General features: G+C 45.0%; 1 protein-coding gene across 1 annotated transcript in view; it reads right to left on the bottom strand.

The window, feature by feature from the left end:
• Ccr3 (C-C motif chemokine receptor 3) overlaps positions 1-24,980 on the bottom strand; it is a 64,468-nt gene extending 39,488 nt beyond the window's left edge. The window contains exon 1 of the mRNA XM_074059383.1: positions 24,749-24,980. The gene's annotated coding sequence lies outside the window, so the exon portion shown is untranslated. The remainder of the gene's footprint in view (positions 1-24,748) is intronic.
• Between the last annotated feature and the right edge of the window lie 307 nt (positions 24,981-25,287).

The raw sequence follows: 25,287 nt of genomic DNA, 5'->3' as shown, positions 1-25,287 counted from the left end.
CAATTGCCATGATGGATACAAAATATTTCCATCAACCCCCAAGAGATCCCTTATACTCTTTTGTAGCCCATCCCTCCCTCCGCTCCCCTAGGCCAGACAACCTCACTTTCTTGTGGTTCTGATCAGTTTCTCTGCAGTCACTGTCTGAACATTTAGCCAAGAGTACCTTGTTGCAAGTTTTTTTTGTTTGGTAATATCCCTTTCAAGTTCTATATCAAAAAAAATTCTAGCTGCTAATAAATAAACTCCAAAATGTATAATGGGCTTAAATGCATGCATGGAGTATATTTCTTGATCAGATAACACTAATGAAGATTACTAATTGGTTGGCAGTCTTCCTCCAAGCATTAGTTTTGCAATCAAGGCACATTTCATATTGTGATTCTGATATCACAAAATTTCCCATGTGTTAGTGTGTTTCTATTGCTGTGACAATACCTGAGAGAAACACTTTAAAAGGGGGAAGGATTTATTTTAGCTCACAGTTTCAGAGGTTTCCAGTCCATCATGATGGGGAGATCATGAGGAGGTAAGGAAACTCACATTACAGTGGCCAGGAAAGAGAGAGAGAGGGTTTCTGCAATAGCTGACTTGCTGCTTCTTCATTATCCATTTGGATCTCTGTGCCACCCACATTTGGGGTGGTTTTCCCCCCATGCTCTCTGGAAATGCCCTCAAAGACACACCCAGAGGTGTGCTTCACTAATCTCCTAGGCACTACTCAATCCAACCCAGTTGACAATCAAGATTAACTATCACAGAATCCAAGACCACAATATGCACAGCTGCATCGCTCAAAAGGAAGGGCTTCATGGGTCAGCCTGGACATTGCTCATATACCTCTGTCTAGGTTCCATTGGCCAGAACTCACTGAAATGACCACACAGAAAGGCTGGAGGGGCTGGGAATATAGTTTCCCTGTGTGCTCAGAAACTAGCAGTGCTCTCACACAGGCTTATAACTACCTAGCCAGAAAAGGAAAAGATAGAAAGAGGAAGAAGAAAGAGGTGCTAACAAGTTGACATCATCATCATTGATAACAGCACCAACCCAACAAAATAACAAACACAGATAAGAATATTGTCTGTTGAGCAGTCATGTGCTAAATGTTTCATCATGCATTATCATGTTTATTTTATTTATTTATTTATTTTTGCAGTACTGGGGCTTGAATTCAGGACCTACACCTTGAACCACTCCACCAGCCTTTTTTTTTTTTTAAATGGATTTTTTTGAGATAGGGTCTCTTGAACTATTTTCTTGGGCTGGCTTCAAACTGAGAACCTCCTGATATCTGCCTCCTGAGTAACTAGGATTACAGGCAGGAGTCACCAGTGGATATTTCCTTAAACTCTTGGCTGCTCAGTTTACAGATGAGGATTAAAACAATGTGAAATCATATGACCCACCATGTTTGCACAGCTATTAACTGGAAGAGGACAGATTTGTTCCCCAGTCTTCGCTAACTCATAAGTTTGTGCTGCTAACATCAGGTCAGAACAAATCAATTGTTCCCTCCACCCTCTGTGTGAGAGCAGCAGACTTCAAAATAACTGAGGTCACCTAGAATGTCAAGATTATATCATGTTATTCAAAGATTCCCACAACTTAAACCTCAGGGCAGATGGCCAAGAAGACATCTCTAACACAGATATTAAGGGTGGGGTTAAACTGAGCCCTAGAGAGTAAAGTTATTTTGTGTTTTCTGTACCTGCTACCTTTTAAGAAGTGTGAATCACAAAGGAAAATCTTTATGAGATTATCGGTGAAGAGAAATTTGAAAATCTGAGAGAAAATAATTCCCTACCATAAAGATGTCAATTTTCCCAAAATTGATATATGGGTTTAAGGCAATTTACATCAAGATTCCAGCAAGGTTTGTAGAGCCATTCACAAGCTTATTATTCTTAAATTTACATGAAAAAAGTCTTGGAAACTAGTCTAGCTAAAATAATTTTGAAAAGGAATAAAGTGGGAGGAATCATTTTACCTGATTTCAAGACTTATAAGATAGGTCCAATAATACAGACAGTATTGGAAGAAGAATAGACGTTTTGATTGATGGAACAAGTAGAAAACCCAGAACTAGATTCCTCAATGACTTTTTGATAAAGGTGCAAAGTCCTTCAATAGAAGAAGGTCAGCCTTTTCCAAAAACAGTGCTGGAGCAATTGGGCATTCATGGGTAAAAACAAACAAACAGAAAAAAAAAATACCCTCCACCTAAACTTCACATCTGACATAAAAATTAAGTCAAAGTTTATCATAGTCTCAAATCTAAAATTCAAACCCATAAAACTTGAGAATATAACAGGAGAAATCTTTTGGATCTTGCTAGGTGAAGAGTTTTTCTACTTGACACTGAAAGCACAATCCATTAAAATAAAAATTGACAAATGAGGCTTTATCAAAATTGAAAACTGTGCTCTGTGAAGATTCTATGAAGCAGATGAAAAGACAAATTACAGACCGAGGGAAGATATCTATAAGCAATATGTCTAACAAAATATTTGCACTTAGAATATGAAGCATTTACAAATCTCAAAAGCAAAAAGCAAGCAATCCAATAGAAAATGGGTTGAGACATGAACAGACATTTTGTTTAAAAGATTACACAGGCACCAACTAAGCACCTGTAGGGATGGTCAATATAATTAGTCATCAAAGAAATGTAAATTAAAACTATGCCAGGTGCATGTGGCTCATGCCTATAATGCTAGATACTCAGGAGGCAGAGATCAGGAAGATGGTGGTTCAAAGCCAGCCCAAGCAAATAGTTCATGAGACACTATCTCAAAAACACCCATCACAAAAAAGGGCTGGTGGAGCAAGGTTGAGGGCCTGAGTTCAAACCCTATTACCGCCCAAAATAGCAACAACAAAAAACTACAGTGACATACCACCACATGTCTACCAGAATGGCTAACATTTAAAAAAAAGTTTAAAAAAATGGTGACAAAGATTCAGAGAAACTGAATCAATCACACATTGCTATTGGGAACAGTCACTGGGAAAATAATATATCCATTTTGGAAAAGAATGTGACAGTTCTTTATAAAACTTAACAAGTATTTACAATACAGCCCAGCAATTACATTTGTGTGCAACTGATCTAAAAAAAAATGTTTTCAAGATTTTTAGATTGAAGTGTTACATTCATACAGTAAAATGGCCAATGGGCATGAATCTTAGGTTTCTGCATAAGTATAGATCCATAGATCCACCAGTCAAGATATTTCCAGAACCTCATTTATCCCTTCTTTCTCAGGAGAAGAAAGGTTTCTTGCTTGCTGATACTGAAGCAGGATGAAAAGAAAAAAGAATTTTATACATGCAGACAAATGATAATGTCTGCTCTGCATGAAACATATCAAAGTGTTCTCATCTATGTGCTCTCTGTCTCCCTGTCTCTCTCCTCCTCTCCACCCACCCCCAACCTCAATCAGCAAGTCCCTACATTTTACATCAAGCACCAGTACTGGGCATTGGAGGAACACCCAGCGCATGAAAAAGGGTTGGACATGGGTCGGGCTGGCAAGAAGCTTACAACCTAGTGGGAGAGAAAAGATGTAAGGCTGGTGACGTGATCTAATAAAGCACTGTGTTTTAGATAGAATGTAAGTCTGGTCAGAATCAAAGGGTTTTAAAATTGGGTATGCAGGTTTTTAAATTGGGCTAGATCTGGAGGGGAAGTTTCTAGAACATTTCCTTGAGACATTCTCTCCTTCCCCCTTTCAGCATCGGGGTTTCTTGATAGCTGTCTTGCAACAGATATCTGCAAGTTTGGCTGGGGCTTGGGATGAGGAAATGGAGAGCTGCAGAACTCCCATCAGCCCAATACCTACCAACTACCAGACACATAGGGAAGCCCACTTAATTCCTGCACAGTTTCCAGGAAGAAATATTATGATTTCTATTTTACAGCTGGGAAAACTGAGGCTTAGACATGTGCCAAAGAAAAGTGCCCAAGGCCACCTGGCTGGCAGCTGAGGGAGCCATGATTTGAATACAACCCTGATGTGCTGGAGTGCTTCCTGCCTGCTGTAAGACACCACTGTTGCTGCCACTTGTACAAAGCGAGGGGTATAATATGTGTGGCCTCTCAGGATGTCAGGGGTTAGGGCCAGGCCCTGAGGCATCAGATCTCTGGGGCAGGGCCCAGAAGGAGTAGGGAGCCCTAGAGGTTTTTCTGCTGAGTACCCTACCAGGCTGGTAGCACCCTTCAAGGAGAAGCCTAAGTCTGCCTGATTGGCTTCAGAAGGCAAAGAAGTTACAAGAGGGTGGCCAATTTGAGAAAGAGAGTAATGCAACGAGGCTGTCTGACAGCCCCAAATCATAATGCTGAATTTAGCCAGGTGTGGTGGCTCACTTTTGTAATCCCAGCTACTTGGGAGGTAGAGGTAGCAAGATCTCAGTTTCAAGTCAGCCCTGGGAAAATTAACATGAGACCCTAACTGAAAAACAAACTGAAAGCAAAAGGACTTGGGGACATGACTCAAGTGGTAGAGTGCTTGTCTAAGAAGCATTGAGTCCCCTAATCTCCAGTACCTCAAAAAAAAAAAAAAGTTGGATCCATCATATGCCCAGTGTGGGCATCAGTCCCCACAAAACCCTCATCTCCTCCTCATTGCATTCAGGAACACCTGGGTATGCCACACTCTGCAGCCATGAGTGGAGATGGGACTGTTTGTGGATGTGGACTCGTGGTGATGACATGGCCCGTGGTCCTGTTTCCTCTGCCTCTCTGTTCTGAAATAAGAATTCAGACAGAAGGCCCTCATCTTGGAAAGTACCAACTCCCATTGTCCTAGAGAGTGGGACAGTCTAGGAGGACTGCCAGTCTGACCCAGGGGAATGTCAGGCTTTGTGGAGGAAGCCATTGCCACGGATGGGGACACTACCTAGGAGGACTGGTCATGATGGATGGTGGTCATGGTATTTCAAATCTTTAGCTCTATCCATGCCCTGGGAGGGCTAGGCACTGAATCTCTCTCTTCCCCCTCCCTATGGTCATATTTTTTAATGGTCAGAGCCCCAGTGAGCCATAATGGTAGCACTCCTTCCTTGGACCTCTGGAAGAAGGACCTGGGTTCTTTGTCCCTTCTCCAGTGCTCTGTTTAACCAAGGCCATTGGAAAGGATAGGCCCAAGGCAAGGAAGCCCCACTAATCTCAAGTCTACCCAATCTGCAGAGTGCCCCTTGGCCCCAACATCTTTGTAAGGACTCTGGACCTCTAAAGAGCCCACATGAAACAAGCATGACAGGAAAGGATGCTCACCCTAGGAGTCAGGATGATACAGGAGCAGTGAAAAGAGGAGGCTGAAGCAGGGATTGGGAGATGCACTGGAGAAGGAAGACAGGCAGAGCAAAGTTCAGAACAATCCCAAATCAGGGGCCCAGACACATCCTTCATGGATCCATCACTTTTCTGTCTTTGGAGGCCTTAGGTGGTCTGGTCTGCAAAGGGTGACAGAACACAGGATTATCAGCTAGAAGACTGAACACATTTCAGTGACAGGGAAACTGCCAGGAAGGAGCTTGGGGAAGAGTTAACCTCAAAAGTGAAGGTCAGAAAACAGAATAATACCCCCCAAAAAAAAATCATAGAGGGAAAAGGAAGAAAGTATCAAGTGTACAAAATCCAGACAAGGGAAGTACAAATATAATTTCAAGGTAAAATTAACTTGACCTAAGCCAGTTAATTCCTTATGTCATCTCTTGACTTCAGCCTTTCTTTGGCTTATCTCTTTCACTAAGTCCCACCCGTCAGGGTACTTTGCTATCCTTTCAATAAACTTTGTGCTTGCTTTAACTCTTAACTCCTCATCAGGCATCTTCAATCATCAACTATGCCAGGACATGAATTGAATTTGGGAACAATGATCACTGTGCTGAGAAGCATGACAGCACCTGCTGGGCTTTGAACTAGGTGGGCAGGAGTTTAAAATAAATTAACTATATTGGACTGTCTTAGGTCATTGTGAGCAAGTAGGCTAGGCAGTTAGCTAAAGTTAGTATAGCTAGGACAGAAGGGCCCCTGGAAAACTCCATTATGACCTTCCTGTGACCTTAAAGGGTGGAAAGAAAAAAGCAGGATAGACCAGAATGAGGACACTAGGAGGGCTAGTAGGAATTTCAAATTCCCACAGTTTAAAGAATACAACCAATCAGAACATTGCAGGCACAGCCAACCAGAATGCTGCTTTTTGCACTCCTAATTAGCATATAGTTTGATCACCATTCTGGAGGAAATGGATAAAAACTCTAGACTTCGAAGGTAACCCCTTCTGGACCCCTTCCCGTCTCACATGAGAGCTTTGTTCTTTTTCTTAATAAACTTCTTGCCTGTGCGTCCACCCTCCATTGTCAATGGACTGCATTCTTGTCTTTATAATTTCACTGGAGAATGGATGAGGGGGCTCCCATAGCTTCCTAGTTTCCACGAAAAATCACAGAATCCTTGAGATCCACAACATGAAAGGCATTTCAAGGTGTCTCACGAGGTGGAGGTTTTAGCAAGGATTTATTTTAGTATAATGGGATAAAGTATAGACAAAGTGGGAGTGGGGAGAAAAACAAAGAGAAGCATTTCCTATTCCCCATGCAGAAAAGGGGAGCAAAGGTGGTTCCCATCTCTTCATGCTATTGTGAAGAGCTGGGGGAATACATGTGGTCAAAGATAATGGATCTGGGTGACTGAGATGGCTGTTAAAACAGGGAGGGGTTATCCTGGCCCACCCAAATCATAGGGACAATAGATGTGCTTTAGAACTTCCCTTTGTTAGACATGATTATTCTCTACACAGCCAAGTGTTGGGTCTGGAGACTTAAGGCAGATGAGTGAGTATCCCATCCTTCTGTGGAGAGCACTACCATTCCTGCATCCTGAAATCTGCATTCTTGCATCCTGAAGAGGAGATACCTAGTCTGATAGATCTGCCACAGGGCTGATGAGCAAAATGCTCTCAAGATTGTTTCCCCTTCCCCAACAAGGGGCAAAACAAACCAGTTCACCTAAGAAAGCCCGTGAATCCACTGCCAATCCACCTAACCCAGAGTTAAAACATCCATGAAAGCCCCAGCCTTTACCTGAGCAGGGAGCCACAGGTATCCAGGCTCAGCTGCACTGCTCTAGCTGTAGCCTTTCCTTTCTCTCTAATAAATCTTACTTCATTTAACAGCTTTGGTTCATCAGTCAGCTGCCTGATGAACCACTTCTCTGGCCTGTGAAGGCAAGGACCCGCAACACTGGCCTGTAACACTTCAAACAGGCACATAACATTTTGGTCACCGCACAAAGGGACATTTCTCCTGGACCAAGGTTGGTATGACGTGAGTGCCAAACCAACAGAGGCATGCCTAAGGTGCAACTGTGAGTATCTGGCACTCTGCTGGATGTTCCTGCTGGGGGAAAACCCCTGCTGAGGACTAGCCAAAAGCAGACTTCCTTGCACTGCTCACTCTGTCTGTCTCTGCTCCTATCTTCCTGAGGGATTTTCCCATCATGGTATCAAATCAACAGCTCCTAGCCAACTTTGGCCTCACAGCGATTCTGGCTCTGGAGGTACTTTTGCCCCTCCCTGTGGGCCAAGACCAAGCCCAGGGTTTATTCGGGTACACCTTATGCTACATCGGAGGAGACCTCATTGGTTGTGGCACCTGACAACTTTTTCTTTTGCCACCTGTCCAATACCCCTTCTGCCAGAGGCAGTGACCCGAGAGTGGAGATTTCATGTGGTTGACAGTGTTCCAGTACCACTTAGTGGGAGTGACCTGGAAGCACACTTGATCATTAATCCCTCAGGTGTGCATCCTGCCTCCAGGCTCTGCCTTCCCCTCTGTTACCTAAAATGCCAGGACACCCCTTCTGCTCCCTCCCCAGTTCCACTGCCTTGTCCCTTCATCTCTTTCTGCCTTCCCCTCCCTGGACTTACTGGGACCCTGGCCTCCCATGGAAAACTCAAACCATGGTACCTTATGACTTTCTTAAGGTACCATGTACCTTAAGAAAAAACTAGGTACACCTAGTTTGTTAGGCCCCTTGGTCCAAAGCAGCTTTAAATCAGCTGCTGGGCACTGGCGGAGGCAAAGGTGCCTGCAGAAAACTGTGGCTGAGCCACAGAAGGGGAGGAGGGAAAACAAACAGGCGCACATGTGCATAGGGATGCTGGCCCCTGGGCGCACCAGTAATGCCTGCCATAGCTAAGGCAATCCATAGAGAGGGCCCAGCGTGCATCCAAAGCTGCCAGCCATACACAGAAGGCTGCGGTGTTGGGCCTGAGCAGACAGAGTCACTCGTCCTGGGCATGGGGGGTAAGGCATGGTGCTTTGTGCAGGCCCCATTCCCAGCCCCACCTCACACTTCCGGCCTGACCAACTGAGCCCTTGGAACCAATTCTTATCTCAAGGTTATGGTCCTCCCACCCCCCCAGAAAAGTTTCCTATACTTTTGGCCTCAGCATAAAAAGTTTTTTCCTCCAAATATTAACACTAGTCATCTCTTTGGCACTGTGATTGCCCCAGGATCCCCTCTGAATGCCCTTTTCTAATCTTACAGGCTCCTCTTCAGGTGGTGCATTCCCTTGTTAAAGAGGCTGCCTGCTGTTAGCTAAAAGACAGGATCCTAGAGATTTTCTCTCACTGCATCAGTCAGGAGGCCTATTCTGACACAGTCACTTCCATCTGGTCACAGATGGCGAAGGAAGTCATGAGACTGGGACATCTGCTCTCGTTAGGTCAACCCCCAGTTGGGATGCTGACAAGAGGGGAGCTGACCCATTTTTGTTGTTGTTGTTGTTGTTCTAGATGGGGCCTGCCCCTCCAGTCTTCCAGCCTCAGTACCCAAGTGGTCTCTGCTGGCCTGTCTACTGAAATGTTGGAAGGACCTTGACCCTATTAATCTCAAGAAAAAAACCCCTCGTCTTTCTTTGTACTGAGGCCTGGCTGCAGTATCCCTTGGGTGACCAAGAGAAGCGGCCTTCACAGGATTCCTTAAATCATAATACCATACTCCAATTAGACCTTTTCTGTAAAAGGGAGGAAAAGTAAACTGAGGTCCCCTATATACAGCTTTTCTTTTATCTCCAAGACCACCCAGAATGGTTCCATAATTGCTATCTAGATTCTCAAACATTGGCCATTCTTTGTAAACAACAGGATAAACATGGAGAAGGAGGACCAGAAAAGCCCCTTACCAATGACAAGTCCCCAGTCCCTACTGCTCCACCCTCTGCCCTACTTTCTTAGCCACCCCAATATTCAGAACCTCCTAATGATGCTTCCCACTTCAACAGGCAGTGGTAGGAAGAGGGTGACTCTATGTCCCTTCCAGTTATCAGATCTAAGGGAGATTTTTAAAGATCTGGGTAGCTATACTGATGCCCAGACCAATACATCCAAGCCTTTATCTCTGTGATCCAAACCTTTGAATTGGCATGGAAGGATATTATGCGTCTACTAGACCAGACCCTTTCCTCATTAGAAAAGCAGTGGGTCCTGGCCCAGACCACTCAGGTTGTGGAAAATTTCCATCTACAATGAGCCCCAATACCCATGAAAATGAGGGAATGAATGTGCCATGCCCAGAGAGGCACAGGCAGTCCCCTTAGCAGATCCACAATGGAATCAAAATGGTGAGGAGGATGAATATCCTCGATGCCTCTTCATCTGTCTTATAGTGGAAGGGCTAAAAAGGGCCAAAGTCAAACCTCTAAATTATTCCCAGGTGACTGCAGTACAACAAGTCCCTGAAGAAAACCCCCTTACACTTCTACAGCATCTTAAGGACGCTATCAGAAAGCATACCACAGTGGACCCAGAGTCACAGGTGGGAGAGGTTCTCCTCAAAGATAAATTTCTAACTCAATCATATCCATAGACTGCAAAAGTCTGTGACTGAAGGAGAAAAATCATTGGACCAACTAATGCAGCTAGCCAGGTCTGTATACTATAACCCGGATGTTACTAAAAAGATAGAAAAAGATAAACACCATGACCTCATCACAGCGCTCAGGGAGTGCCCCACCTGACTGGGGCTTACATCCCCAGAGGGACTTCTGCAGAGAGTGCCCAAAAGGGGGACAACCCCTGTCCTCTCTGCAAAGGTAACCACTGGAGGTCTAAGTGACCCCCTCTCCAGATGGAAGGTGGGGTGCCACCTCCTATGGATTGATGGGTTCCAGGGCCTCCTGTCCAGGCTCTACTTCTTAGCATCAATGTTGAGGAGCCTTGGGTAGCCATAATGGTAGAGAAGAAAAAGGTCATCTTCCTCCTAGACAGTGGTGCCCATCTCTCTGTCTTACCATTCTCTTCTGGTCTCTGGTCCCATAACAAGGTAATTGTTCGAGGCATATCTGGCCAGCCCCTAGAGTGCTATTTTACCTGGCCTCTGGCCTGCTCTTAGGGAGACCTCCACTTCTGTCATTCTTTTCTCATAGTCCCTGAGACTCCAGTGCCCCTGCTGGGATGGGATTTACTATCTCAACTAAAGGTTCATATTCTACTCCCCCCAGGTGACTATCTCTGCTGCCCTCTTCTTCAGGAACAAGTAGATCCTACAGTGTGGACTGATGGAATGACTGTAGGGCAAACCAAAATGGCCCTCCCAATTCAAATAAAACTCAAAGATCCCTCACAGTTTCCACATCAAAAACAGTACCCCCTCAAGCCTGAGGGACGATGAGGCCTCTTACATATCATAAACTCCTTTAAAAAACAAGGGCTACTAATTAGTTGCTCCAGCTCCTGAAATACCCCTATTATTGCTGTCCACAAGGGGCCAAACAAATGGAGGTTGGTTCAAGACCTCTGGCTCATTAATGAAGCAGTCATTCTCCTCCACCCAATTGTTCCCAATCCTTCTACTCTATTGGCTCAAATACCCTCAAAAGCCTAATATTACTCTGTACTAGATCTAAAGGATGCTTTCTTTTGCATTCCTCTGCATCCTGACAGTCAGCCCCTGTTTGTCTTTGAAGATCCCACAAACCCTTCACAGCAACTGACTTGGACAGTTTTGCCACAAGGGTTTAGAGACAGCCCCCATCTTTTTGGACAGGCCCTGACCAGAGACTTATTAGGTTGGCACTACCTGGAGACCACCCTTCTTCAATGTGTTGATGACCTACTTCAGTGCGGAGCCACAGAGCCCCTTATCTGCAGAGCAACTGAGTCCCTTTTAAACTTTCTGGCCTCCTGGGGATACAAAGTCTCAAAGGACAAGGCTCAATTATGCCTCCCACAGGTCACCTACCTAGGTGTGGTCTTAAATGGACAGACATGCTCCCTGAGTCATGAGCTAATTGACCCAATCCTCCATTTTTCACTGCCCCAGACCATAAAGCAGCTTGGAGCTTTCTTGGGAGTTACAGGATTTTGCAGAAGCTGGATCCTTAGATATGCAGCCCTTGTCAGACCCCCATACCAGCTCCTAAAAGATGCTCAGTGAGGTCCCTCTTAGAATGGGACCCTGAAAACACAGAAGCTTTTTAGGCCTTCAAACTGTCACTCCAAATTGCCTCAGCACTGAGCTTGCCCACCCAAGACCACTTCCAGCTGCATGTCTATGAAAAAGGGGGGACAGCCCTAGGAGTACTGACCCAGCTCTGAGGGCCAACTCCACAGCCAGTGGGATATCTAAGCAAAGAACTAGACAATGTGTCTAAAGGGTGACCTGGGAGCCTAAAGGCCCTGGCAGCAACCTGCCTCTTGATCCCAGAGGCCCAAAAATCAATTCTTGGATGGCCCTTAACCATATATACTCCACATGATGTAGGGGGGCTTCTAGCAGCTAAAGGACAACAGGCTACTTACGTATCAGACCCAATTGTTAGAATGTCCCGATGTGAGCCTTCGGGTGTGCTCTGCCCTAAATCCGGCATCGCTCCTCCCTACTGAGGGAGAGCCACTCATGCATTCCTGTGAGGAAGTGCTAGCCAAATGTTATTCAGCTAGGCCTGACCTCCTTGACCAGCCACTCCAGGACCCAGACCTCACTGTCTTCATGGACATAAGTTCATTCATCTGGGAGGGAATTAGAAGAGCAGGGGCAGCTGTGGTCTCTCTCACTGAGACCCTATGGGCTGAACCTCTGCCTCCTTCCATTAGTGCCCAACTGGCTGAGCTGATAGCTCTCACTAAGGCATTATGACTATCTGAGGGAAAAATTGGAAACATCTATCCAGACTCTAAGTACACTTTCCTGGTCCTGCATGCCCATGCGGCTCTTTGGAAAGAGCAAGGATTGCTAACTACTGAAGGATCTCCTATCAAACATTCCAGGGAAATCTTAAAACTCTTAAAAGCAGCTTTACTTCCAAAACAAATAGCAGCAATTCAGTGCCCCAGACATCAAAGGTCAGAGGGTCAGGTTGCTAAGGGAAACCAGAGAGCTGATATGGCAGCAAAGGAGGCCACTAGGAGACCTTATGTTCAGGCCCCTGTCTTGTGGGAACAATCCCTCCTCCCTTCTGAACGCCCCCTATACTCACCAGCCGAGAATTCACAGGCTTCAGAGAGAGGATATTGCTTAGATCATAGAGGATGGTGGATAACTCCTGAGGGCAAATTATTTCTCCCACAGACAGGCCAAAGGAAAGTCCTGAAAACCCTACAGCAGACCTATCACCTGGGGTTCATAAGACACTCTCTTTGGCAGGGTGATTATTTGAGGGGATAAAACTCAGAGATGCTCTCCAGGATATTATTAGAGGATGTGAAATCTGTCAGTTAACAACCCTCACAACACTATCCTGCCTATCCCTGGAGCTCAGAGGCAGGGACATATCCAGGGGAGGACTGGCAGCTTGACTTCACCCACCTGCCAGGGGGCCCAGCTTCTAGATTGCTCCAGTAAAGGTAGATAGATACCAGTAAAGGTATCTACCAGAACCAGTTGATGTGTTCCCCTGCTCTTCTGAAAAGGCCCAGGAAGTAACTAAGGTGCTAATTAGTGAGACTATCCCTAGATTTGGACTTCCCAGTATCTCCAAAGTGACAATGGGCCAGCCTTCCAAGCTGAAGTCACTCAGGGAGTCTCTAAGACTTTGGGAATCAAATATCATCTCCACTGTGCCTGGAGACCCCAATCCTCAGGCCAGGTTGAGCGAGCCAATGGATTACTCAAGAGACACCTGTCTAAGCTGGCTCAGGAAACTCACCTCCCCTGGCAAAATTACTACCTCTAGCCTTAATCCAACTCAGAAACACCCCAGATAAAATGGGCCTTACTCCCTTTGAGGCCTTGTATGGGAGACCCTTTCTCCAAAAAGATTTAATTTTAGACCCTGAAGTAACAAACCTGGTCCCTCATATCACACACCTGGCCAGGTTCCAGCAGGTCCTCTCTGAAGTAGGGAGGAGGAGCCCCAAGGCCTCTCCCTGGCTGCCTTTTGTCCTGGAGATCTAGTCCTTATCAAACTCCTCCATAACTTCCAGGGTCTCTCTGACCCCCTTGAGAAGGGCCACACCCGGTCTTATTATCTACCCCACAGGAATGAAGGTTTCTGGGCTGGACTCCTGGATGCACATCTCCCAAGCCAAACACTGGACACCAGAGCCTGACGCACCCAGCCTGAGCCACACCCTGCTCCACCAGCCCACTCCTGTGAGCCAGTGGAAGACCTCAAGTATCTTTTCAAAAGGAACACCTTGAACACGTAACCTATGCCTTCACTTCCTCCCTTTTTGTGGACTGTTTTTATTCTGGTCCCCTTTATTCTAAGTGTCAGCTTGTGGGCAACTTCTCCCCCTGAGTGGGTATGGCCCCAATGAATAGTCTTGAGTGGTGGGTATCTTGTCCTGTGTACCTATTGTCTGCACCTTGGCAGCAGGTCCCCCTCCCTGCCCTCATGATTGCAGTTACTACAAGGCTGCACCTGGTTGTTTCAACAGCAAACTTCCCTGTTTGAAAAATGAACAACTATATGGGAAAGCCTTAGGCACAGGCTTTGTCGGCATATATGGTTCCATCCAATGCCTTAGAAGAGCAGGCCAATGGATCTGTTGGCCACAGGAGGGGACAAAAGGAGAAAATTAAAAAACAAAAATAATAAGATTTTGTTTATATTTGTCAAAATACTGGCTTACATGTCACAGGAGGATCACGTAAACTATGCACAGCAGAGACTCCCACTTCCCACTCCTCCTCCCAGAAAAAAATTAAAACCCCAGCAGCCTCAGCCACCCATGGATGTAAATCCCCAGCTGTACAGTTACTCAACTCTTCCCATCATATTTTAAACTCTATAAACCCCTCTTTGGCTGAGGATTTCTGGCTTTGTCTCTCTCCAAGCCTTCCACAGTTATTGGCAACCCCCGTGGACTCACTTGGAGTCTCACCAGGTAATAAATTAAACCCCCTCTTAACATAACCTAATATTACCAATAGAACTAACCCACCCTACTCCCCAGTGCCTCCAAGGTTTACAGGGGTCAATCACACTGGGGGAAATTTCCAAAAACCTTTGCATCAATATCAAACAGTCAACAAATGACACACAGTGTTAGTTTTCTTCTGGAATTTATTTTGTTTGTGGAACTGCCACTTACACTTGCCTACCTACCTCCTGGCTGGAAGGGAACCTGTACTAAGGCTCTCCTAACTCCACAAATTGATGTCATCCCTGGTAATCAATCCCTTCCTATTCCTCTAGAGGCATACACTTGATCAAAGAGAGCTATCAAAATCATTCCTCTACTGATAGCTATGGGGATCACGGCTGGAATAGGTACTGGCATTAGGGGCATCTCCTTGCCAGTCCATAATTATCAAAAGCTGTCAACAGAATTTAATAATGACATAGAACAGGTCACTCAGTCCATAGAGGCTTTACAAGACCAGGTAGATTCACTTGCATCAGTAGTGCTCCAAAAAGGTGTGTACTTGACCTATTAACTGCTAAAAAGGGTGGAATGTGCCTTTTCCTAAACGAGGAATGTTGCTTTTATGCTAACAAATCTGGGGTGGTCAGAGACATAGCCTGATAGTTAAAGGAATGTGTTACAAAAAGGAGAGAAGAGCTAGCCAATTCGTGATCCTTCTGGGACAACTTATGGAGCTGGGCTCCTTGGGCACTACCTCTGGCTGGCACACTTTTTATGCTCCTTCTAATACTCCTATTTGGCCTTGTATAATAAATGGTCTCTCCAGATTCATATCTCAACAGGTGCAACAGATCAAACTCCAGCTCTTAGTCAAGGAATACTCACCTCTGCCTATGCATGAGCCCTCCACCCCGTTCTATTGGGGCCCCTGGAGACTACACAGGTCAACCCCTGAGACAAGTACCACCTCCCCTCTCCCCCTGTCACCCCATTGTCAGCATGAATCAGCTAGATGAGTCATCACCCCTCTCCCCAACAGCAGTTGGGTGAATGTCTCAGAGAGGGACTTGTTGGGTCAGGGGACTTGTTGGGTCTGGAGACTTAAGGCAGATGAGTGAGTATCTCATCACCCCATGGAGAGCACTATCATTCCTGCATCCTGAAATCTGCATTCCTGCATCCTGAGAAGGAGTTGTAAATCTACATTTCTGCATCCTAAAGAGGAGATACCTGGTCTGATAGATCTGCCACAGGGCTGATAAGCAAAATGCTCTCAAGATTGTTTCCCCTCCCCTAATAAAGGGCAGACAGACCAGTTCATCTAAGAAAAGCTGCGAATCCACGGCCAATGTAAAGAGCCTACCTAACCTAGAGTTAAAATGTCCATAAAAACCCCAGCATTTACCTGAGCAGGGAGCTACCCGTTTCCGGGCTCTGCTGCACTGCTCCAGCTGTAGCCTTTCCTTTCTCTCTAATAAATCCTACATTATATACCGACTTTGGCTCATCTATCAGCTGTCTTAAAAGCCAGTTCTCTGGCCTATAAATGCAAGGACCCTCAACACTGGCCCACAACACTTCAAACGGGCACATAACACAAGGATCCTTGCAGGTTGTTAACATCTCAAAGAGGAAAGCAGAACAGGTAGCTCCTCTATGTTTCCCTGTTCCTGTAACTTAGCAATTAAAAGGAGATGGGGGAGGGCTAGCTGCTCTGGCTCTCCAGCCCTTACTTCCTTGTCCCAGTGTCAAAGTCTGGCCTTTTAAATGTTTATTAAAATAATAGAATTTCCCTGTATCCTCATCTATCTCTCCTGCCTCAAAGAGACAAAGAATTCTGTGTGAACTGGAAACCTTCTGCCACTGAGCTAAAAAAAAAAAAAAAAAAAAAGAGCTGTGACCTACCCAGCACAGCAGACCTCAGTCTCAGAAGAAGATTCCAAGTTCAATTTGCTCACAAGCTTTCCAGTGTCAAGAATTTTCTTACTTCAACTACATTGTGGAGTTTTGGTTTATGTGGATTACTAAGATTTACTATAGTAGAAACTAAAGCTGAGAACTTAAATTTAGTAATTCACTTAAAATAGTAAGAAAACTTACATGTTAATGTACATAACATTTTCATGATTATGTTTTCCAAAATGAAAAACCTTGAATAATAAGTGGTAATGTTTCCCATTCTTGCAAATCTCCACAATGCCTGGCTTAATAGAAGGTTTCTAGATTTTTACAGCTGCTTCTACAACCAGTCTGGTATAATATATTGCTTTGCTTGAAGGCTATGAAAGAAAACCAACCTCACACAGACCTACTAATGGAAAGAGAAGATGGTAGTGATCACCTGAATGGGTTTTGGGAACCCCAAGGGATTGTGGACCACATTTTGAGAACTGCTTATCCAACTAGTACCTGGTGCAAAAGTCAAATCATACAAAATGACATACAGTGAAAAATAAGTATTTCTTTCTGTCCCAGCTACTCAGTTCTGCTCATCAGAGACCATGAATATTAGCAGTTCATTGTGCCTCCTTCCAGAGACACAGGTGCCTCACAGCGGGTACCTCCACAGTTCACCCAATGCAGCCTCACACATTGTATACCACTTTTGCTCATTCACCTGGCCCTCTAGCATGGGGTCATTTTGAATGGCATATTGTTAGCCTAGGCAGCTAACAAGACATGAGCAGGAACAAGGAAAGCCCCAAACTGCTTCCCTTCAAGGAGGCAGAATCATAAAACCCTAGTGGCCCACACTGGGCCAATAATTGACATAATGGACCACCCTGAACTAGATTAACATAATGGCCCAAAGCCAGGATCAGTAATTAAGATAACACTCTATGGCCTCCCTATAGGGCCCTCTCCCGGTGTCAAAGCTAAACTAGGAAGGGCAAAGAGGATCGACTCAGAAGGACAAAGAGGGTCACGTGCAGACTTCCCACACCTGGGCCACCCATGCCCAGCCACCAGGCCATTTGGGGAGAATGATTAGTTTCACACAATTCCTAACCCCACCCTATTGGGCAAAACCCCCAGTCCCAAGGTGGTTGACCCTTACCCCACTTGCCTGCCTCACACCTTAACGTGTACTTAGGATTGCTAATAAATCACCCTTTTCTGTCTTTCTATTCTTCATGGTTCTTTTGCTGTATGGTTCTTTTACTACACCTGGGGCAGCACTGCTAACATTTTGGTGCTATGCTCCAACTCTGCTAAAAGAGTAAGTCCTGTTCTTGCCCACTGTATTGCTAGAGGACTGCCTTCTGGTCTACAGACTTTTCACTTTCTTTTTTTTTTTCTTTTGGCAATGCTGGGGTTTGAACACAAGGCACTGAGATTGTTAGCAAGGCACTCTACCACTTGAGCTATGCCTCCAGCCATTTTTGCTTTCATTACTTTTGAGGTAGTGTCTCACTTTTTTCCTGGACTGTCACAGCTGAGATTGAGGTAGGCTAAAATTAGGGGAAGTTCTGTTGAGTCTGAGGGATCAGAAGACAAAATGAGCCAGTGCCCCCATTCCCCATGAGGCCCCACATCCTGTAAAGGGATGGACAGGTTCACAAGTCATGGCCCCCTGGGGATGCCTCAAAATGCCACAAGACTGATAAGCAGGAGGCTTTTGCAGAATTATGTATATGTTCCTGCAGAGATATGTTAAGAGACCACTCCTCCCCTGACTCCTGCACCTCCCCGACAGAGTGTGTTTCTACAAAGATATATATCAAAAGGCCACTCCACCCCTGACTCCTAACTCTCCTCCCCGACAAAAAGGACCAAATTTAAAAAACCCTCTGTGAATAACAGGGAGATACCAATTTCCCGGGCTCCCTGTCCATCTCTAAGGGCAGCTTTTCCTTCCTCTCTAATAAATCTTACTGGAGTGCTGACTTTGTCTTCTTGTGAGTCCGTCTCACTGGCCAATTCTTTGGCTAGTGAAAGCAAGGCCCTTCACCACTGTCCTTCAATAGTTCAGGACCCAGAAACTTATTATTATGTCCCAGATTAACCATACTCTGGCCCAGGAACCACCTGTGCCCCTCCCCACTCACTGATTATTGGATGGGAATCACCTGGTTCCTCCCTTCCCATAAGTTAGTGTAAGTTTTTAAGGCAGATACCTTAAAAGCAACTGAGGCCAATAGGAGAAGGGGACCAGGAACTAGAGAAAAGGTTAGATCAAAAAGAATTAACCTAGAAGGTAACACACATGCACAGGAAATTAATGTGAGTCAACTCCCTGTATAGCTATCCTTATCTCAACTAGCAAAACCCTTGTTCCTTCCTATTATTGCTTATACTCTCTCTTCAACAAAATTAGAAATAAAGGCAAAATAGTTCTGCCGGGTATCGAGGGGGTGGGGGGGGAGAGGGAGGGGGCGGAGTGGGTGGTAAGGGAGGGGGTGGGGGCAGGGGGGAGAAATGACCCAAGCATTGTATGGACATATGAATAATAAAACAATAAAAAAAAATTAGTGTAAGTTTTAAAAGTACTTAGAAAAGAGAAGCATGCTCTCTCTGCCAGCGGACTCCACCTGAGCACCATCATGCTCCCTTTTGTATTTACCATCCCTAACTTTTAATAAACTCCATTTACACCCATGTGTCCCACCATGGATTCTTTCACATAGGACAAAGAACTTGGACGTCTCCTGATCACAGACTGCACAAGCACTGTTAACAGGATGACAGGTGTGTTCCATACATCCAGCTTTCTTTTGAGATGGGGGTTTCATGAACTTTTTTTGCCCCAGACCTACAACCTCATTCTTCTCAGTCTCAGCCTCCCACATAGCTGGGATGACAGATACATGCCATGACATGGGATGAGGTCTCACAAGCTTTTTGTTCAGTTTGGCCTTGAACCACACTCCTCCTAATCTAAACCGTCCAAGTAGCTAGGATTACAGGTGTGAGCCTCTGGTACTGGGCTTCCACTTCAAAGTCGTGTCTCTCTCCCTGTCTAGCTTCTGCAGCAATTGAGCACCAGTACTTTCCTAGCTTTCTGGAATGGTGGTGGGTTCCCAACCCTTGCCAAGACCTCACTTTCTATTCCTGATCCATGTGTCAACACTTTGAGTTTTATGGGATATGATCCCTTTTCCACCCTGACTTCAGGCACCACAAGACCAGATTTCTCATTGTTTGTCTGTCTCATTAGTCATCTCCTCCAAGATCATGAGGCAGACACAAAGGGAATCTATGGGGAAACTGAATTCCCAGACCTCCAAAATGAGAGGTTCTGGCTACCTGCCAAATATTGTGGGACATTTATTTAAAGGGACGGTAGCATTTATGGGGTGGGGGTGTTGTTAAGAATGCCCAGCTATAGGGCATGTGTTCTGGGGCAACTAGAATCATTATGAATCACAAAATCTATGCCCCATAGTCAATCCAGAGATAGAGGAAGATCACAGGGCAGGCCCCCAACAGAATACTTCAGCTCAGCTCAGGTCTCTACAGGAGTAACATATGTACATGTGGAGGGAGCCTCTGAGGGATATGCTCAAGCCCTCTATGGTTGGTTTTGTGCCCTCTTCCTCTCTCTTGTTGAAATGAGAACCAGCTCTCCATACCTCAGGATTCACCCCTGGGTTGTACTCTACACCTTTGAAGGAATTCTACCCCCAAGTCCTCAAGCAAAAATGTGTTGCTTTCCTTTGCAACCATGCTTAACCCCAAATGCCCTAATGGTGTCTCTAGATAAGAACATCATTCTACAATTAGATCTATTCTGTAGAAAGTGAGGATATGGTCAGAGGTCCATAACACCCAAGTTATCTATGTCTGATCCCTTCACCTCCTCCTAAGAAACCCTCACTTCCAACAGACCGGTCCCCTCAGCCAAGAGGGAGATAAATCCCCTCCCTCCAACTCCCATCAGCCTCACTTGCCTTTGTCCTCTCCAGAAGATTGTGGAGCCCACCCAGGCAACAGTTAGGGCTCATGAGGGACCTCCAACAAATTCAACACAATCTAGGAAACTACACGAAAAAGCCTGATAAATATACTCATGATTTCTGCAGATTATATCAGATAATTGACCTCACTTGGAGGAATTTGTCTTGGGTCCCGAACCTAACCTTAAGCAGTACTGACAGGGATCGAATTGGGTCTGTGGATGAACTAACCAGGGTTTCCCTATGATATCCAATTCTGTGTGCCTCACAGAGACCCAAACTTGGGCCATAACACTCCTTAGTGACCTGGAACTGTGACTACCTTCTAATATGCCTAACTGAAGGAATGAAAAAAAATTGCTGAACAAAACTGATTAATAAACTAGCTTTAATCAACCAGGAAAAAGGAAGTTCACCTGCCTTCCTTAAGAGACTAAGGGGGCACTAATTAAACATATCAATTTAGACCCTAACTCTGAAGATGGGCACCTGGTCCTAAATAGGTGTTTTATGACCCAAGCATCCCCAAATATTTGGAAATAAAACTAAAAAGTTGGCCTTAAGCTCAGATGCAGCCACTAATGATCTCCTTAAAAACCACCTTGGCCATCTACAATTGAAAACAGGAAGAGGAGGACAAGGAGAAGGAAAAAGAAAACCATAAGGACAAAAAGCAGGCTCAGCATTCTGGCTGCACTACAGGGCAGACCTCCCCTCCAGGGTCAGCCCACCGAATGATCTGTGACAGGGATCTGCCATAAGTACAGGATGGTGGGCACTGGAAGAATGAATGCCTTTTTGCCCAATCTCCCGAGATTTTATTGTCCTCTTTGCTATCAGATGAGACACTTGTGAAAGGATGGTCCCTCTGGTCAAAGGACTGGGGGGTCCAACCCCTATATGGCCCTGGCTACAGTATGAGGGGCCACTCAGCTTCAGTTGGCTTCTCTCTTCCCAGGACATATCACCTGAACAGAGCCTTGGGGCACCCTGGAAGTGACAGGTAGGACTATTAATTGTCTTTTGTGTTCGGTAGCTGCCTACTCTGTCCTGACCTCCTTCACTGGTGAGGTCTCCTCAACACCTGCTCAGCAATTTATAGGGATAAATGGTAACCCCATAGAGTTAAAAATTACCCTACCCCTCTGCTTCACTGGAACAGGATAATCTTTACCCACTCATTCTTGATTATGCCCCAAATACCCCAGTCCCATAACAGGAAGAAATATTTTACTAAAATGAAGACCAGGATAGTGTTCCAAAATCTGGCCAAGAGCACCATTTTTGGCTCTCATGGAAAAGGCTCCACCTCTACCTCTTCTGCCTTCATGATCCCAGGAGTAAAGCCCAAACCTGGGGCTTTAGAGCCATGGCTACTCCTATAAAAATCCAATTTAAAGATCCCAATTATTACCTAACAAGAAACAATATCCTCCTAAGCCAGAGGCTTAAGCTATTTATAACAAAGTTTAAAGAGCAGAGACTCATCTCATTCCCTGTAGCTACCCCTTCAACAACCCCATATTCCCATTAAGAAAGCAAATGAGAAATACCACTTAGTATAGGATATAAGGCTCGTAAGTAATGTTTTGGTCCCAATTCACCCAGTGGTATAAAACCCTTACACTCTCGTAAGTAAAATCCAACCAGGCAACAGCTGGTTTTCAGTGTTAGATCTTAAGCATGCTTTCTTCTGCATCCCATTGGACCCAGAGTTAGAGCCCATTCATTTGAATGGGCAACCTCACAGAAGACTCAGCAACTTACCTGGGCAATCTTTTTTTGTTGTTGTTTTATTATTCATATGTGCATACAAGGCTTGGGTCTTTTCTCCCCCCTGCCCCCACCCCCTCCCTTACCACCCACTCCACCCCCTTCCTCTCCCCCCACCTCCTCAATACCCAGCAGAAACCATTTTGCCCTTATCTCTAATTTTGTTGAAGAGAGAATATAAGCGATAATAGGAAGGAACAAGGGTTTTTACTGGTTGAGATAAGGATAGCTATACAGGGAGTTGACTCACATTAATTCCTGTGTGTGTGTGTTACCTTCTAGGTTAATTCTTTTTGATCTAACCTTTTCTCTAGTTCCTGGTCCCCTTTTCCTATTGGCCTCAGTTGCTTTTAAGGTATCTGCTTTAGTTTCTCTGCGTTAAGGGCAACAAATGCTAGCTAATTTTTTAGGTGTCTTACCTATCCTCACCCCTCCCTTGTATGCTCTCGCTTTTATCATGTGCTCAAAGTCCAATCCCCTTGTTGTGTTTGCCCTTGATCTAATGTCCGCATATGAGGGAGAACATACAATTTTTGGTCTTTTGGGCCAGGCTAACCTCACTCAGAATGATGTTCTCCAATTCCATCCATTTACCAGCGAATGATAACATTTCGTTCTTCTTCATGGCTGCATAAAATTCCATTGTGTATAAATACCACATTTTCTTAATCCATTCATCAGTGGTGGGGCATCTTGGCTGTTTCCATCTTGGCTATTGTGAATAGTGCTGCAATAAGCATGGGTGTGCAGGTGCCTCTGCTCTGGAGTAACCTGTGTCACAGTCTTTTGGATATATCCCCAAGAGTTTACCTGGGCAATCTTATCCAGGGATTTACACATAGCCCCCATATCTTTGAATGGGCCCTTCACCCTTGAGGGGGCCAACTCCTTCAGGATGTTGATGACTTGCTTATCTGTTCACCAGCAATGTCCCAAGCCCATGAACATGTAACTCTGACTCAATTTTTTTGGCTGGGTGTGGAAGTTATCATCCTCCAAGGCACAGCTTATTGAACAACAAGTACACTACTTGGGCCTAATCATAGTCCTAGGAAAAAAGATAACTCTTGGGAGACAGTGTGAGCCTCATTAAGACTCTCACAACCTCCTCAACCAAGAAATACCTCAGAGCTTTCCTGAGCGTGACTAGGTATTGCAAATTATGGATCACTAACTATGGGTTAATTTATAAACCCCTATATGAGTTTGGAAAAGGAGGGGAAAAAAATCAGAGCCTCTTACATGAGAAGGACCAGAAAATGAGGCCCTCCAAGCCTTAAAGTGTTTATTCTCCCAGTCATCTGCCCTACGGTTCCCAAGATTACACCAGTCATTCCACCTCTTTGTGACCAAACAATGAAGCATAACCCAGGGTTGTCTTAATCAACTCTTGGAGCCAACATTGACAATTGAAGGATACTTCCCTAAACACAAGGATGGCCCCATATCCTTTGTGCAGTAGAAGTTCTAACCCTCCTAACAGAGGAAGTATTTTTTCTTACCTTGAGCTTAGAAAGTAATAGTATACACCTCATACCAAGTACCCCTGAAAATTAGAACTGAAAGGCGTTCATTTGTCATCTGACAGCCAAATACTCAGATACCAGGTTCTTCTCCTGAATAACCCCAATCACTGTGAAGGTGTGTTCAGTCCTTAAACCCACCACCCTTCTCCCCATACCCAATTCAGGTAACCCTCAAAATCAGTGACCAGAGGTTATAATTCTGGCTTTCTCCAAATGGATAGGCCTGTTTGACTGACCTCTGGAAAATCTGGATGTAATCTGATTCACCAATGGGAGTATCTTCAAAGGAAAAGAGTATTGAAGGGCTGGATATGCCATAGTGTCATTGCATCAAGCCATAGAGGCATAAGTCCTGTCCACAGGGATATAAATATCTCATAGTGTCTGTTGATACTTTCACAGATGTATAGAGGCCTTCCCCACCCACACAAGAGAGAGCACAAGAAATGACCAAACCACTTCTGAGGAGCAATAATTGCCTTGCCTTTCCAACAAATAACCAAAGACATATGAGATAATGTCTCCATATCTCCTGGAGTCCACAAGATTCAGGAAAGCTATCCAGAGTCAACCAAACCTTAAAAAGAACCCTTCGTAAGTTCTGCTAAGAAACTGCCTACTCCTAGCTAAAACTATCACCCACTGCACTTCTTTGCTGTCAGACTGTATCCTCCAATTGAGTGCATTTGAGATCCTTTATGGATGACCCTTCCTCTCAACTGACCTGCTGTTTGACTCTGAAATGTTGGAACTCAAGCAATAGATCATTAGGCTTAATGCAGTCCAGCAACAGATCTTCCAATATGGCAGCACTGTGATGCTGGCAGCCCCTCCCTATGAAGGATCTATCCTCCGTTCACTCCAGAGCCAGCTCACTAAGAACTGGAGGGCTAGTGGAGTGGGTCAAGTGGTAAGAGTACCTGCCTAGCAAGCATGAGCTCAAACCCCAGTGCTGCCCCCCCCAAAAATAAACAAAACAAAAAAACCAAGATAATATTGTCTATTAAATAAAAAACAAAACAAAACAAAATGAAAGAACTAGAGAGATGGATCTCCCAAGGCCCAACTGTAGTCCTTATGGAAAGTCTCCTATATAGTCTTACTTTCCACCCCAGCCATCAAGTTCCCCAACATACCCAGCTGGATCCACATCTCACAAGTCAAGCTGGCCAGCACACTAGTGGAAGATAACCAGAAGAATATACCTGTGAACCAGAAGACCTTACATACCTCTTCAAAAAGATAAGTAGATAAATGACCTCTGCTTTAACACCAAAAGAGCAAGCCCATATTTTCTTCTCTGTAGTCCTCCATCCTCTCCAGCTGCTTCACCTCCTCTGTCCTTCACTATTCTCAATATATCTGGGAGTTAATATAATATCTTTTCCTCCAGGGGGACCTCATGGATTATCCCCATCAGGAATTCACTGGCTTCTTCTGATAGTGCTCTTCCCTGTCAGTTGGTCCCTGTCTGACCTTTTCCCTCCCTCCTGATTCTGACTCATTTACTTTGACTAATCACGAGGCCTCTCTACTTAAATCCACATCTCCCTGCTGGGTGTGCAATAACTGCAAGAGTTGGGGATGTATAGCTCCCATCTAGTCCCCATCTCCCCTAAACTCTGGGCCTCCACTCTCTCACACTTACACTCATCAAGAAATAGTGTGTCACGTGCAAAAGCTGCAACCTTCATCAAGTTTGAGAAATATTACATACCTTGGTATCAATAAAAGCTTTCCCTATTCTCTGCCACTGCTTCTTCTAAGCT

Source organism: Castor canadensis, chromosome 17 (assembly GCF_047511655.1).
Source record: "Castor canadensis chromosome 17, mCasCan1.hap1v2, whole genome shotgun sequence".
NCBI classification, from domain to species: Eukaryota; Metazoa; Chordata; class Mammalia; order Rodentia; family Castoridae; genus Castor; species Castor canadensis.
Note: the sequence above shows the minus strand (reverse complement) of the source record. Positions and strands in the feature narration are given on the sequence as shown.